Source organism: Balaenoptera borealis, assembly GCF_965194805.1.
Source record: "Balaenoptera borealis genome assembly, chromosome: 2".
Lineage (NCBI taxonomy): Eukaryota > Metazoa > Chordata > Mammalia > Artiodactyla > Balaenopteridae > Balaenoptera > Balaenoptera borealis.
The window spans coordinates 64,586,170-64,603,340 of record NC_138867.1 but is presented as its reverse complement, the minus strand read 5'-3'; the positions used below and the strand labels follow the sequence as shown (position 1 = coordinate 64,603,340).

Sequence of the window (17,171 nt, the reverse complement as noted above, 5' to 3'; positions counted from 1 at the left end):
AAATGATTTTCTTATAAACATCATATGGTTAGGTGTTCCTTTATATCCAGTCTGACAATCTCTGCCTTTTAATTGTGGTGTTTAGACCATATACATTTAATATGATTATTGATATTATTTGGGTTTAAGTCTACCATCTTACTTGTTTGCAGTTTGTGCCATCTATTCTTTGTTCCCCTCTCTTCTTGCTCTTTTGCCTTGTTTTGGCATACTTCCTTGAGTATATTTTATAATTCCTTTTATTTACTATGTTGGCTTACTAACTATACCTCTAAATATGTTTTGTTGTTGTTTAATGATTCTTTAGTGTTTATAGTATGTATTTTTAACTCATCACACTCTACCTTCAGGTGGTATTATATCTCTTCACATATAATAAGAACCTTACAATAGTATAGTGTTTGTGCTATTGTTATACATTTTACTTCTACTAATAACATAACCCTCAAAATAAATTGTTATTATTTTTACTTAATCAATTATGTTTTTTTAATTTATTTTATTTATCTATTTTTGGCTGCGTTGGGTCTTCGTTGCTGCGCATGGGCTTTCTCTAGTTATGGCGAGCAGGGCCTACTCTTCGTTGCAGTGCGCGGGCTTCTCATTGCGGTGACTTCTCTTGTTGCGGAGCATGGGCTCTAGGTGCACGGGCTTCAGTAGTTGTGACATGCAGGTTCAGTAGTTGTGGCTCGCGGGCTCTAGAGAGCAGGCTCAGTAGTTGTGGCGCACGAGCTTAGTTGCTCCGCAGCATGTGGTATCCTCCTGGACCAGGGATTGAACCCATGTCCCCTGCATTGGCAGGTGGATTCTTAACCACTGTGCCACCAGGGAAGTCCCTTAATTATTTTTAAAGAGATTTTTAAAATAAGGAAAAACACATTATATTTACCCACATATTTACCATTTTTGGTGCTCTTCATTCCTTTGAGTAGCTCTAGATATTGATATCCATAAGGTATCATTTTCTTCTACCTAAAACTTCCCTTTAACATTGTCCCACAGTACAGGTCTGCCAATGGTGAATTCTTTCAGCTTTTGTGTGTCTTGAGAAAATAATTTCACCCTCATTTTTTTAAAGGTTTTTTTTTTTTTTTTTGAGGTAAAATTCATGTAACGTGAAAGTAACCATTAACTATTTTAAAGCATATAGCATTTAGCACATTCACGAGGTTATGTAAACATCGCCTCTGTCTAGTTCTAAGATATTTTCATCACCCTAAATTCACTTTCATTTTTGAAATATGTTTTTACTGGGTAGAGAATTCTTGATGAGTTTTTCTTTTCATACTTTTAAGATGTTGTTTCACTGTCTTCTGGCTTGTGTTGTTTCCAATGAGAAGTCTGCTATCATTTTTCTCTTTGTTCCTCTGTATGTAATGTGCCCCACAATCCTGAGATTGTGTTTAAGATTTTCTCTTTATCATTGGTTTTAAGCAATTTAATTATGATGTCCCTTGGTGTAGTTTTTTTTCATGTTTCTTTGTGCTTCACATTTGTCAAGCTTTTTGGGTTTGTGGCTTTAGGATATTTTCCAGTTTGTAAATTTTCCAACCGTAATTTCTTCAAATATTTTTTTCCATTCTTCCCATCTTTGAGGATTTCAATTGCATGTATATTAGGCTACTTGAAGTTGTTCCATAATAATTACATTGATACTCTATTTTTGTGTTCTTTTCCTCTGTGCTTTATTTTGAGTAGTTTCTATTTCTGTATCTTCAAATTAGTTTTCTTTTCTTCAGCAGTGTTTAATTTGCTGTTAATTTCATCCAGTATGTTTTTCATCTCCAGAAAACTGATTTGGGGCTTTTATATATCTTCAAGTCTCTCCCTAAAATGCTTATGCTTTTCTCTGCCTTCTTGAACATGTGGACTATCATTATAATAACTATCTTAATGTCCTTGTCTACTAGTCCTATCATCTGTGTCATTTCTGGGTCTCTTTCTGTTGACTGATTTTTCTGTTCTTTATGGATTTAATTCTCTGAGTGTTAGATATTTAGAATTCTAGTTTATTGAGTGCTGAATATTTTTGTATTTTAAATATTCTTGTAGAAGGGCCTAGTGAAAAAAGCAGGATATTTTCTAATATTTATATGGAGATAATAACTTGTATAGTTATAACGCTCATCTCAGAGGGAATGAGGAAGTAAAATGTATTTGTTAGCATGACAATAACAAAGATTTATAACCTATGAGATTTTGAATCAGTCAGTCAGTAATTCAAAAATGAAGAAGAAAGAAACTTAAGTCTAGTTTTCATTGCCAGACAACATTCTCTTCTTTGGAAGTAGTGAAAAGTCCTGGGCTTTGCAGTTGGTCTTGGATTTGAATCCTAGAGATACCAGTACTGGCTGTGACCTTTGGCCAATTATTTAAACTATCCCCTCCTCCAAGTCCTTTTTTGTTTGTTTGTTTGTTTTTAATCTAACTTCTTTTATATCTTAGAGTTGTTTTGAGATGGAAATGAGAATTTATATAAGGTATTTACATGTAATAGGAATTCAACAAAATGTTACTTTCTTCCTCTACCTTTTCTCCTTTTAGCTGTTTCATTTTGCAACAGTGCTGCTTTTGAATCACATGTTGGTTTGAAATGGGAGAAAAATAGTCACTACTCAACTACTCTTGTTACTGTTGAACAATTATTGTAACTCTTCCCATGGCAAGAGTTATTCTTGAGCTTTAATTTTCATCAAATTACCCGCAGTTGAAAATACCCAGTTGGCAAACAACTTGCCTAAAATTGCTTTAATACATTCAAATTTGCTTCTATTAAGATTTTATGCTATTTTTTTTCAGTTATTCTATCCCTATTAAGTAAACATATTATTTGAGATATATGATGAGAAACTTATTTTTAACATAGTTTAGAATAAATTAATTCTATAAATGGCAGAGGGTTAATAGATTTTAACTGAAGATTTGTACCGTCTATTAGTGTATTAGTTTCCTATGTCTGCTGTAACAAATTACCACCAAGTTGGTACTAAGATAACACACATTTATTCTCTTACAGTTCTAGATGTCAGAAGTCCAAAATCAGTTTCACAGGGATGAAACCAAGGTGTCAGCAGGGCTGCAGTCCCTCAGGAAGCTCTAGGGGAGAATGGTCTCCTTGCCTTTTCCACTTTCTAGAGCTGCATTCCTTGTATTCATGGTTCATGGCCTCTTCTTCCATTTCAAAGCCATCAGTGTAGCATCTTCCAATCTCCCTGACTCTTCTCCTTTTGTCACATAAGCTTCTTCTTCACTTAAATCTCCCTCTGCCACCTTCTTATAAGGACACTTGTGATTACATTTCGGGTCCACCAGCATAATCCAGAAGAATCTCTCCGTCTAAGGAGTCTTAATCACAGCTGCAAAATCCTGTTTACCAACAAGGTAACATTCACAGGTTCTGGGTATTAGGACCTGGATATCTTTGGGGGCAATTATTAAACCTTCCACAATCATTTAAAGAGGATATCAATAAATCCTATTTTTCAAATGGTATATTTGCAGCCCTACATTTAAAAGATCTGTCAATTTATTGAAGTCTTCTGTTGCTCTCCCATTTTACATTGATTATTTACAGTTTCACCTAGTGAAGTATGTTTTTTTCTATGTCCACGTCACAAATACTTAGTTGTGATGATTGATAAGAAAAAGACTGTTTAAAAGTCACATCATTTTCAAATAATTGATAAGTATTTCCTGAAGTAGTTCATATAGCCCACTTTATAAAACTTGTTTTTATGGAATCTAACCTTTCTGACTGTGTGTGTGTGCGTGCATGTGTGTGTAGGAATCCTGTAATGGTTCAGACAGCTTTTACAGAAAGTATAAAGTACAACTAGTTATGGAATTACATTTTTAAAACTGAAGGGAAACACTTTCCCGGAAAAACTTCTTTATCAGAGGTGAAGTGTTCAATAAAATGCTGGAAGAATTGAATTCTTAGATGTTTTTTGCCAGAAAGAAACCAAATCAAGGCAGGAAAAACAACAAGGAGAAAGTAGAAGGTATCTTCACAAGTGTATAGCTCCTCTGTCATCAAGATATGCGTATTATTCCTGTCATATAATCCTTTTCAGAAATGCCATGTGTGCTGAAACCTAGTTAATGTCTGAAGCAGATATAAAATACATTGGAATTAGTAACTTCTAGTCTCAGACCAATGTTTTCACCTCAGACAGGCTAACACTATTATTGTTATTGTTGTTGTTATTATTGTATTTTGTTACAGAGGTGAAATCACTGTATCAAAATACAGATCAGAGAGTTATCTTCCCTTGCAGAAGGAAAGCTCAAGAACTATGATAATTGGCATGACTAAAAGTAAGTTTTTGGATTCTTCCAAACCACACTATCATTCCAATAAAGTGTTATAATACAAATTGTCTTCAAAATACAAGTAAAAGGTAAGTGGTGCCAGTGCACATACATATGTCCCATGAAAACACTTAAGTACTCTTAACAGTGCTTAACACGCATAGTAGGCATAGTTGTCTAGCTATACTATCCCACTTCTGTCAACAAAATTTCAGCTCAAGGGCCATGCGAGAGTTTGGTTACATCAGTGAACTCGGGTTTACCTGGTAAAAGAATTCTTTTCCCATCCAAGGAGTCAGTATAGGACAAAGATGTGGGCTCTGGAGGCAGGCTGTGTTTGTGTGCTGGCTCTACCATGTGTCATCTTGAGCAAATCACATACCCTCTCTATGCCCCAGGTTCCTCATCCTCAAAAGAGGGTTAATAGTAACTACCTCGCACAGGTTGAGAGGATTAAATAACACAGGCGTAGTGCTTATAACAGTGTCTGACCACATGGTAAGCTCTCAAAAATGTTAATTATAACCAAAGAATTTACCACATATCCATTTTGTAAGTTTAAGCTTTTGTTTTCAGGCTTAAGAGCGGCATATTTGAATTTCTTAGTTTGAATTATCCAATCTACGGATCTCTTCCTTTGGCACAAATGATGGAAGTTGTATGCTTATTGATTTATAAAAGGGAAACGGTTAAGATGTTACATCATTCCAACTGTAGAAGGTTAAAAACTCAACTTTTTTGTCACTATTACTTTTTAAAATTCAATAACTAGTGTTTAAGCTATTCAGTTTTTATTATATTAGTTCTGTAATCTTTCAGTTACTACAGAGAATTTCCAGTAATTTGTAAAATCAGGAACAAGGTAAAACAGGATGGCTAAAGATACAGTGTTGAAAAGAAATATGAATAGATACAGCAGGCACCTGAGATAAGATCAGTATTAGTGGAAAACAGAACATGGCTGAGCTTCTTGACAAATGAGTGAGAAGTGTGTTGAGTTGTAGTCTTGTTTCGGCATAACAGCAAGCAGACAAGATTTTCCCTAGCGCTGTCATATGAAATACTGAATAATATGGGGATCCAAAGGGAGTTTGTTGTTAGTCTGTTAAGAGATTCAAGGGAGAACTTTAAATCTTAATTCAGTGAAGGCATTCTTCTAAGGAATTGCGATAAGCAGAAATTTGCCTTCTGACTCTATTAATAATATAGGGGGAGGGAAGGTTTAGTCTTGGAGAATTTATAATAGTTAGCAGGGTTCTTTTTTTTTTTATCTTTATTAAATTATAATTGCTTTACAATGTTGTGTTAGTTTCTGCTGTACAACAAAGTGAATCAGCTATATGTATACCTATATCCCCTCCCTCTTGGGCCTCCCTCCCACCCTCCTCATCCCACCCCTCTAGGTGGTCACAAAGCACCGAGCTGATCTCCTTGTGCTATGCAGCAGCTTCTCACTAGCTACCTATTTTACACATGGTAGTGTATATATGTCAATGCTACTCTCTCAATTCGTCCCACCCTCCCCTTCCCCTCCCATGTCCACAAGTTTGTTCTCTACGTCTGCGTCTCGATTCCTGCCCGACCACTAGGTTTATCGGTACCATTTTTCTAGATGCCATATATATGTGTTAATGTACGGTATTTGTTTTTTTCTTTCTGACTTCACTCTGTATGACAGACTCTAGGTGCATCCACATCACTACAAATGACTCAACAAATACTTTTGATATTTCTGCCAAAGTAGAAAATAGTAGAAAAAAGTGAATGCATTTAGGATACTGGGGATAGGAAGGTGTTGATTTTTTTAAAAGTGTTATGGCCTAGCTTATAAATTCATATAAACGTTGCATTTTTCTCCATAGTCTAGCCATATTTATTTTTGATATGATTTTTTTTTATTACCATGATGGAAAATTGTTGTACGATAACATGCTGTGCTCATGTGCTGTCTGTAGTACCCTTGCCGTTAAGACCACTGCTCTCTTCTTGAGAAATAAGGCTAACTTGTTTTTTCTCAAATGTCTCAAAAAGAGCATTCAATTGAGGCTCTAGAGCTCTTTTTCACATGATGAGAGGCTATGTTTGAGTAGGAAAGATTTAAGAGTAGATTTTACCACTTTGTCCAGAATCCAGGTTATAGACTTTTATAGAAGAACCGAAGAGAACTGGTTCCTAAATGGTCACTGAATAGTTGGATGAGGCAACCTTAATCCGAGTTCTGTTATTATCCACTTAGATAGTGTGGAATGTCTGCCAAACACAAAGCCTTTAGTAGAATTGATACTTTTCTATTTATCAATTGGTTCAGCTAATATTTGTACTTAATGTTAGTTAATCCATCATCATCTTCTATGCTGTGTTAGCTGCAGAACCAGTTAGGGAACTTTCTCCAGATTTAGATGATTGGCTTTCTTAGAGTTGATACTTTACAGGATTTCATAGGACAAGCTTGCTGGTTCACAATTAAAGGCACACAAGTAGTTTTAGATTACTGTTGTATAGGATAACTCTAGGTATTGTTGCACACCATAAAGAGAATTCTGAGGAGACCTAGTTGATGAAAAAACTTGCGTCAGTGGAGATTTGTGGATGATTTGTAGGAAGTATCCCACAGGCAAGAGTGTCTCCAAATCTCTGTTTGCCAGATGAATCCATTATCACTCAGGCTGTAATATTTTTAACTGTCATTCACTTTTTAAAAAATTTAAGGCATATATTCAGTAAAGTGCACAAATCTAAAGCTCAATGGATGTTTACATAGCTATTTATTTGTGTAATCACCGAGATAACGTTCCACTAATTGTGTTTTTTTAAAACAAGGAAATACATTGCATTAAAATTGTTTGCTTAAATTTTTTTTCTTATAAATATAGTAGATGTTCACATATTGAAAAGTTGAGATAAGAAAAAATAAGTCATTTGTAATCCCACCACCAAGAACTCTAAACGTCTTGGTATATAATCATTTATTCATTTATTTATTAAGTATTTTCTGGGTGCTTAATATGTGCCAGGTGTTTGAGTTGCTGGGAACACAGCCCTGATTAAAAATGGCAAAATCCTTGCCCTTGAGGAGATAACACTTTAGCTGGGGGAGAGGGATAATAAATAAGAAAATACGTTGTATGTCAGATGGTGATAAGTGCAGTGGGGAACAGTAAAAGAAGGGAGATAGGAAGTCCTGGGAGAGGAGAGGAAGGGGCTACAGTTTTTATATAGAGCAACCAGGAAGGCCTCACTGTGAAAGTAACATTTGAGCAAACACCTGAAGGAGGCAAAGGAAGATTCTAGACAGATCTGAGGGGAAAGAGTGCTTCAGGCAAAGGCCCTGAGGTAAGGGGTTCTTGGCATTGTTTGAGAAACAAGGAGGGCCACTGTGGCTGGGCAAAAAACAGTAAGCAAATGGCATTATTTTGTTCTTTTTTATGGCTGAGTAATATTCCATTGTATATATGTGCCACATCTTCTTTATCCATTCCTCTATTGATGGGCACTTAGGTTGATTCCATGTCCTGGCTATTGTAAATAGTGCTGCAGTGAACACTGGGGTGCATGTATCTTTTCGAATATTACTCAACCATAAAAAAGAACAAAATAATGCCATTTGCAGCAACATGGATGGACCTGGAGATTGTCATACGGAGTGAAGTAAGTCAGACAGAGAAAGACAAATATCATATGATATCACTTATATGTGGAATCTAAAAAAGAGGGTACAAATGAACTTACGTACAAAACAGAAGTAGAGTCACTGATGTAGAAAACAAACTTATGGTTGCCAGCGGGTAAGGGGGAGGAGGGATAAATTAGGAGATTGGGACTGACATATACATACTACTATGTATAAAATAGATAACTAATAAGAACCTGCTGTATAGCACAGGGAACTCTACTCAATACTTTGTAATGGCCTCTATGGGAAAAGAATCTAAGAAAAAGAGTGAATGTATGTATAAGTATAACTGATTTACTTTGCTCTACAATTGAAACTAACACAACGTTGTAAGTCAACTATACTCCAATAAAAATTAAAACAAAACAAAACAGTAAGCTACGGACAGGTTGGAGAGGGAGCACGGGTCATATCCTGTAGTGGTTTTTCCTCCTGAGAGGTGATTCCACCTGAGAATCACCTTGGAAGCGGGACTGCCCACCAGACCAGTGATTCTAGGGCTTGGGGCCAGGCGTTTGTAATGCAGCCAGGGTTGAGAAACACTGATGGCAGGTCTTTAGACCATTTTAAGGACTTTGGCTTTTACTAGGAGTGAGATGGGAAGCCATTGGAGGGTTTTGAGCAATGCTCCACCTGATTTAGGTTTTATTACTTTAAAACTCTATATTAGGAAATGTTTTAGACATACAAAAAAGTAGAAAATACAGTCTCCTATACCACCATTTTCCCACCCACTTCAGTAGCAGCCTCATTTTGCCTTACTTGGTTTATCCTAACCTCTCGCCCCCTTTTTTTTTTTCCTGGAGTATTTTAATACTAGCTTCAGTTTTTAGAAAGATCACTCTGGTTTCTGTGTTGGGAAAAGGCAAGGCAGGGCAAGGGCAGAATATAAGTATATCTTCCATGGATTTTTTTCTCTGAATATACAGTTGACCCTTGAACAACACGGGTTTGCGCTGCGAGGGTCCACTTATGCTTGGATTTTTTTCGCTAGATACATATCACGATACTGCACGATCTAAGGTTGGTTGAATCCAAGGATACAGAGAGCTGGCTGTAAAGTTGTACTCGGGTTTTTGACTGCTCAGAGAATCGGTGCCCCTAACCCTCACGTTGTTCAGGATTCAACTGTAGATAAATTTTTAAACAAAAATTGAATTATGCTGTGTTAACAGTTTTACATAAACTCTTTTCACTTACTATATTGGACACCTTATGTCACTGAATATTCTGGAACTTTGTTTTTTAATGGCTACATAGGATTCCGTTATGTGGATCTACCATGATTTATTTGATCTTACGTCATTAGATGTTTTAATTTACAATCTTTGCTTATCATAAACAGTGTGGTGATACATCCCTATAGCTAAATCTCTGCATATATATATATAATTTCCTTAAGGTAAGTTCCTAGAATGGAATTGCTATGTCAAAGGATATACACAGAAATTTAAAGCTTTTGATATGCATTGTCAAAGTGTTTTTGGAAAGCCTTTACTAATTTATACTCCCACTAGGTGTTTCTGAAAGTGTCAGATTTCCTTAAACTCTAACATTGAATTTTTTCATTAAAAAAAAAAAAGTTTCCTGTTTAGACAGGTGAAAAAATGATAACTCGTGGTTTTAATTTGCAGTTCTTTGATTCCTAGTGAGGTTGAATTTCATTTCCATTTGCATTTTTAAAAAAATATGCTTATTATATCATTTTCTAGCTGTGTGACTTTGGATAAGTCACTTAGGACCTATGCTTTTGTACTATGAAATGGGTGTTGTATACCTGCTTCACAGAGTTTTCATGAACATTAAATAAAAGCATTTTTTATCTCCAGGTTTTTAAACTTTTTGACCATGATCCACAGTAGAAAAAAAAAAAAAGACATCCTGCTTTGTGACAAGCATATATAAATATGTAGCCAAAAGTTTCATGAAATGATACATATACCCTTACCAAGTGTGATACACTCTGATGTTTTACATTCTCATTCATTTCTTAAAATGCCCATTAAATTAATTATAACCCTCTGGGTTGTGACCCAGTGTTTGAAAAACACTCTCATAAGCTCTGGAGTACTATATCTTGTCAGGTGCTCTTTTATCTTTAGTGATTATCTCTTCCAGGTAGCTCAGAAGTCAGCCTCCCTTTACCTCTACTAAATTCATTTTCAGGAAAGCTAAAGAGGAAACAAACAAACAACCAAATCTAGCTTACCGTACTGTTGAATCAAATTTTTGGTCAGTGAAAAATGTTAAATAACTTTGCAGTCAGAAAATTTGTTTGTTTGGGCTTTTGTGGTACCATAATGACTGAATTGTTAACACAGTTGTTCTGTGATAGATCTAATGCATTTGAGCAAAACACCACATCATTACAGGGATTGATTGTATTTGCAAAACCCCAAATTGGGACACAGCATCTGCTAGTTTTGCCTATAATTTTTGTTACCTGAAAAACCGACAAAAATGGAAAACATAAATCACATTTAGTTATATTTAATACAGCCTTTTTCAATGGAAAAATAAAATAGTATGAAAGCTAGGTAATCCTGAGATACTGGGAATGTGTGGCGACCATGCATAAAATACCAGATGCTGTTCATTGGTAGGACTTGTAGCTAAACTACTTGAGGACCACTCAGAAAGGAGATAGATCTAATTATTAGCTTTGACTAGAGAAAACTTGATCAGATGAAAGTGAGAATCACTTCCAAGCTTGAGGGCTGTTGGAGTGAGAATTGCAGAGAGAAACAGAGTGGGAATGGACTGGTGGCATTTACTATTTGGAAAGCATCCAGGAGTTTAACGTCTTTGAGAAGAGAACTGTGTTGTTACTTTTGACTTCTAGTTTAACATTAAATATGTTTTATTTGTTAAAATTATTTTTTGATGCTAAGACAGAAAAATTTTTTGATGACTCTAAGTTAAAAGTTTGACTAATACACATTTACCATTCTCCTACTCGCCCCTCCACAAAGGAGAAAATTTTGAGGCATGTCAGAAACAATTTGGTACAAAAATATGAAAACTAAACTTTATACCAAAGAACTGAAATTTACCTTTGAAAAGTAGCAGAATATATATGCTATATCTATACTATATTGATTTTTAAACATTAAATGTCATCAGATTTAGAAAAATAAGCAACTCTGCCTTTCTCTATGTTAGTGGGTGTTCACCTTAATTTAGTTCACCTTAATTCTAACATGTGGTTAGAATTGTATATATGAGATGTTTCCATGCATATAGTTTGAGTGATGACTTTGGATTCCGGTCTTTTCACTCTCTGCAGCTAAAATAGAATTTTAAACAACCTTAGGGATAAGGGTAGAAATCTTTGGGGCTCAAATGGCCCAGAAATATATGAAGACCTCCTCAGCCTCACTAGTAATCAGGGATGTGCAAATTCAGCAATGGTGAAATACCATTTCATGCCCATCAAGTTGGCAAACATTACTTGGACCTTACCAAGTGTTGTGAGGAAATAATATTAGACTATTAAAGTATAAACTGGTACATGTGTTGTGAGAAGTAATTCAGAAATATGCTATGGTGCATACCTCGTGACCAGAAATTCAGCTTCTAGTATCTCTCTTGCATGTGTACACAAGTGAACATACAGGGGCATTGTTTGTAATAGTGCAAAAATTGGAACAACCTATATGTCTGTCAGTAAGGAAGTGGCTACAAAAATTGTCCAGTATTTTCCACTTGAAATACAGTATGAGTAATATATGTAATTTTAAATGTACTTTTACAGTTTTTAAAAGGTAAAATAAATTTTAATATATGTTGACAATACAGTTGACCCTTGAACAGTGCTGGGGTTAGGGGCACCAACCTCCCACGCAATCAAAAATCTGCTTATAACTTCTGACTCCCCAAAAATTTAACTACTGATAGCCTATTATTGACCAGTACTGTTACCAGTAACATTAATAGTTGGTTAACACATATTTTATATGCTATATGTATTATATAGTGTATTCTTATGATACAATAAGCTAGATAAAATAAAATGTCATTAAGAAAATCATCAGGAAGTGAAAATACATTTACAGTATTGTATTTATCAATATCATTAAGTATATATCATCTGCTTACAAGATGAATCACCTGTCAGTACGTACATTGATATTGTCTTATATGATACAAAACAGTGTAGATGTTATATATATTGCTAACACTAGACATCAAAAGTGATAAGATAATGTGAAAAAGAAATTCATTTTTATTTACAGGTGTAACAATTCATGCATTGATAACGAAGAGGCAACAATGTGATGGCTTTATGGTAGCCGTGTTAATAATCAATACAATTGCTTCACAGTAGCCTTGCCTATACACTAATGAATGAATTATTATAAAATTTTTATGGCATACAGTATTACAGTCATATTCATAATATAGTATTAGAAACATTGTTACTTTTTGGTTTTTTTTTGGCCACGCCGAGTGGCATGTGGGATCTTAATTCCCCGACCAGGGATCGAACCCGCACCCCCTGCATTGGAAGCATGGAGTTTTAACCACCAGACCGCTGTTACTTTTTTTAAAACTGCTTACCTGTGATGATAGGCTGATACGCAGTTTCTCCACTTATCAGAGAGAGGGGCATACTGTACAATAATGTAATTCTTTGAAAGCAAAGTTAAAAAACAGTAAGAAAACTAACTCATTATTAATTTTATATTAAATATTACTCACCTTATACCTATGTGAGGATAGACCAGTATCTACATATATTTTATGCATTCATGACATACCTAACTTTTTCAATTTTCCTAGGCTATGTGGTTTGTCTGCGAGTTTTTTCAAACTGTTGTGTAATCTGCAAAAAATTTTCTAATATATTTATTGGAAAAAATCCGTGTGTAAGTAGACCTGCACAGTTCAAATCCATGTTCAAGTGTCAACTGTATATCCATAATATTTTTAACATATGTAAAGAGATTCAGATTTTACATTCTTTTTTCATGCTATCCACTGTGTATTGTGCACTTAGAGCACCTCTCAGTTTGGATGCTAAAATTTTTATCAAAAATACTTGATCTGAATTTAAATTTCATAAAATTTACATTTGAAACAGTAGATTCACATATCGAAGTTGTTCCATACATGCTTAAAAGTATTTCAGTAACTGACTTACTTGAGTATCAAATAAACTAACTCACTTTCTCAACTGCCCGAGCCACATTTCAGATGCTCAGTAGTCACCGTATTGGATAGTGCAGTTCTGATCATAGTGCCAACTTTTGCACAGCAGTTTAAAAAAAAAGATCTATATGTGCGTAAAATAAAATGTGGCTGATTTAGTCAGATTTCTCGGTGTTAATAAGAATTCTAGAGAAATGGTGTGCGGTTTTTTTGTTTGTTTTGAGCAATTAAAAATATTCAGAATAATACAGGGAATAATGTAACATCTGTGCAACCACTATTCAAATGTAGCAAATGTTAATATTTTGCCAAAATACCTTTGGATATTTCTCTTCAATCATAGGTTTATTTTTTAGAGTATTTGCTTGTTCAGATAGAATATGGATTGCATATTCACTTGGCTAGTTTGTAGTTAAGTGTAAAGGAAAAGAGTACCTAAGAGTATTATTGTTCCTTGAAGTATTGTTGGTATTAGAACTTAAATAATCTTTTAACATTTAATTCACTTAAAAAGTTTTTAGGAATTGGATGTCTACTAGAAAATTACTTATTTTGGATTTTTAGGAATGTGCCATATATATTAACAAGATTAAATTCTCATTAACAAGAGGCTATTTTCCTTAGATTTCCCTAGTGTATACTGTGAGTTCTCAGAATATAGCTTTATTTAGTGGAAATCAACTGGGAAAAGAAGAATGTTGAAAGTACAGTACTAATTTTAAATGTAACTGAGTTACCAGGAATACCTCCTCGTATATTTTAAAACACCAAGTATTTTATCTGAAATAAATAGGGTTTTAAAAGGGGGAGTGGGGCAGAGATGATATCACTTGGGAGTCAATACTCAAAGGACCTAGCAAGCCAGGTCCTTTGAGTATTAAAGATGTTGCTTAAATATATACATTGAGTGGGTTTACTTGCTCTTTCCTATGAATTTGAACATATTCCTTTGATCTTTTAAATGTAGCTACTGATTAAAGTGCCCAAGGTAAATGAGTACTGTAATCCCTTTTAATAACTAGTGCTGTGCCTTAATGAAAGGACTGAGACTGAGAAAAAAAAAAGAAAACTTAAAATGAAGGCTGTATATAAGGAGTATAAACAATGTTGTTACTGTTGAAGTACAGTTTTATAATTTAGTAATCTTAAACTCCAGATGGAAAATTTTAATTTATTTGATTATATTTTCTTCAGATATGCTAATTAAGTCAAATACCTGATGTCATGAAGATATTTCTGATGCGCAGTTGTTATGATACAATGATTTTCTTAAAAAATCTTTCGTTTGAATGTGTAATTAACCAGTTCAAAGACCAAGGAATTTAGATCATACACTTTTTAAGAATTCTTCCAGAAAGGACGTTTTGTAGTTGTTGGTGTCACATTTTAAGTCTGTATACCTATGTTATAGCAATATCCTTTACAATTTTGTATTTGCTGTATAGTAACTTGGAAGTTTAAACAAACACCTGCTATGTTTTTGGTTCATCACTAGATGGCGCTCTTGTGGTACAACTATGTGTGGGGTAGCCATTAGTCGGATAAGCTTTGCTTGCCTCAGAGGAAGCATGTGTTGTTTGTTTGTTTTAAAGAAAATTCAAAATGGATAAGTAATCACCTGTTAAACACATAACATGGTAATAGAAATACATAGCTGATAATATGCAGTCATAATCTTTGAGCCGCATCAAAACAGCTGTTTTAGTCGGTAAGATTTTTCTTACAGGCGTGTGCTGGGAGAGTAGAGCTGGGTGGTGGGATAGGGGAAGTAAACCAATTACCTGATAATCCAGTGGAATTACACTTTATATTATTAACTAGTACAGGACAGTTCTTTTGAGGACATTCCAGTGCTTGAGCTCCAGCTTGTCTGAAGACATGCTGTGCCAGCTCATAATGGCACTGAGACTAAATTCTTCAGGCATTGCATTTGAGGTTAAATGGTCATTAGTGTCCATCCACTCCTTGTCTTATCCTTGCCCGTGTCCTTTTGGCCTTAACACATATTGTCCCACTTCTCTTCCCACTTCAAACTCCAAAAACCAAGCTAAAGGTGGAATGTTTTTTGTCTTACTTCCGGTGTATTTACTTCTAATGAAGGAGGGAAGTGGACGTACCTTCAGCACTTCCAGAGCCATAGTTGGACACATTTGGAATTTCTGCTCCTGTCTTACTTTCCCTTTATTCCTCTTTATGAATAATAAGAATGCTTTCAGATGATGTCCTGTTAAGTTAGTTGAGTTCCAAGCTATTAAAAATTGTCACTTATTCTGTGGTTCTTTGGCAGTCTTCAAAAGTGGCCCCTAAAGCATTCTTTTCTCAGCATTAACTGTGATGTAAGTGTAGCTTCCTACACTGTGCCACTTAAGAAAATCTTTTAGTACTAGGACAAGTTTTAAAAGTTAAATAGTACTTAAAGGTTTGTAAAGACAAGTACTAAGTTTCCTATCTCATCTTGTCCTTCATCTAGCCCCATCCCCCCAGGCAACTGCTTTTACAAATTCCCATTTTTATTTTTCTTGGTAGTTGTCTGCATATCTCTAATACGCTGTTATACTGCTGTTTCTTGATTAAAAGACTTGGATATTAAATCCTTATAGCAGAAAGTCAATTGATAATGAACTTTTATGATTTCCATGTTTCTTCCACCCATCTCAATCAGTTAGTCTTATAAATTTTTCCATTGATTACCTCTACAGTATTAAATGGGGCCCTAAAAATCTAATTGTATGTGGATCTGTGTTACAAAGTTAATGAATGACCAGTGTGTGCTAGCTAGCCAGAGGAACTGGAAGACCACCAATCACATTTTATTGGGGAGCACGTTATTGCAGAATTTATTATATGTAAACTTCTTTCCTCAATTATTATTTGTGTAATTTTTTAAATGACAACTGCTTGGAACAACTAGGAAACTTGTTTTATCACATAAAAAGCCTAGAGGCTGAGTCATCGATTCAATGACATAATCAAGGAAACAGATTCCTGGTTTTTCCATCTGCTCTTGTTCACAATGTTGGCTTTGTTCTCAGGTTAGCTGCCCTCAAGGTCCTAAGATGACTCTTCAGGTCCGAGTGTCACTGCAAACAATGTTATTTAAGAGAACGTCCCTTCTTATGTGTGTATCTTTTTGTGAGTGTACCCAGAAGCTTCCAGCAAACCTTCCCTGATTATCTCATTAGCCAGAACTGCTTCAGAGGTCCATTCCTAAACAGACTTCTGGCAAGGAGAATGGGATTGCATTGATGATCTTAGTGAAGCTCACAGTCATGTGGAGGAGGATAGAGAACATCTGAGGTGTGTTAGGAAGGAGCCAGGAGGAATAGTTGGCGGATAGTCAGCGAGCAGTGTCTGTAGCAATGTCAAACTCTTAGTGGAAGGTATCATCTACCTTATACCTTTAACCTCTGCCAGGCTACTTTCTTTTGGAAAATTAAGTGGAAAGTCTGGCAATTGTTTGAAACCATAACTTTCTTCATATCCGCTTTGCTATGTATGTATTATCAATACTTTTACAGTTTTAGCCCACAATTAAGACCTTCAGAATTCTTCTTATACCAACTTCCTAGAATTATTTTATGAACCTTCTGGAAAATACTTCAGTAACCTCTTCTAACAGTAAGGTCATTTGAACTACTCATTGCCTTGACTTTTTTTTTTTCTTAATTTTTCTTTCTTTCTTTCTTTTTGGTTGCACTGAGTCTTCGTTGCTGCATGCGGGCTTTCTCTAGTTGTGGTGAGCGGGGGCTACTCTTCGTTGTGGTGTGCGGGCTTCTCATTGTGGTGGCTTCTCTTGTTGAGGAGCACGGGCTCTAGGTGTGCAGGCTTCAGTAGTTGTGGCACGTGGGCTCAGTAGTTGTGGCTCATGGGCTGTAGAGCACAGGCTCGGTAGTTGTGGCGCATGGGCTTAGTTGCTCCATGGCATGTGGAATCTTCCCGGACCAGGGCTCGAACCCGTGTTCCCTGCGCTGGCAGGCGGATTCTTAACCACTGCGCCACCAGGGAAATCCTGTCTTGACTATTGATGTAAGAAATT

General features: G+C 35.5%; 1 protein-coding gene across 3 annotated transcripts in view; it reads left to right on the top strand.

The window, feature by feature from the left end:
- The window catches only part of HOMER1 (homer scaffold protein 1), a 125,753-nt gene that overhangs the window by 22,807 nt on the left and 85,775 nt on the right, over positions 1-17,171 (top strand). Inside the window, exon 1 of one of the 3 annotated variants that reach the window (XM_082378365.1) lies at positions 3,310-4,317. The exons of the other annotated variants lie outside the window; for them this stretch is intronic. The gene's annotated coding sequence lies outside the window, so the exon portion shown is untranslated. Of the gene's footprint in view, positions 1-3,309; positions 4,318-17,171 lie in introns of those variants that run through there. 3 annotated transcript variants of the gene reach the window in all.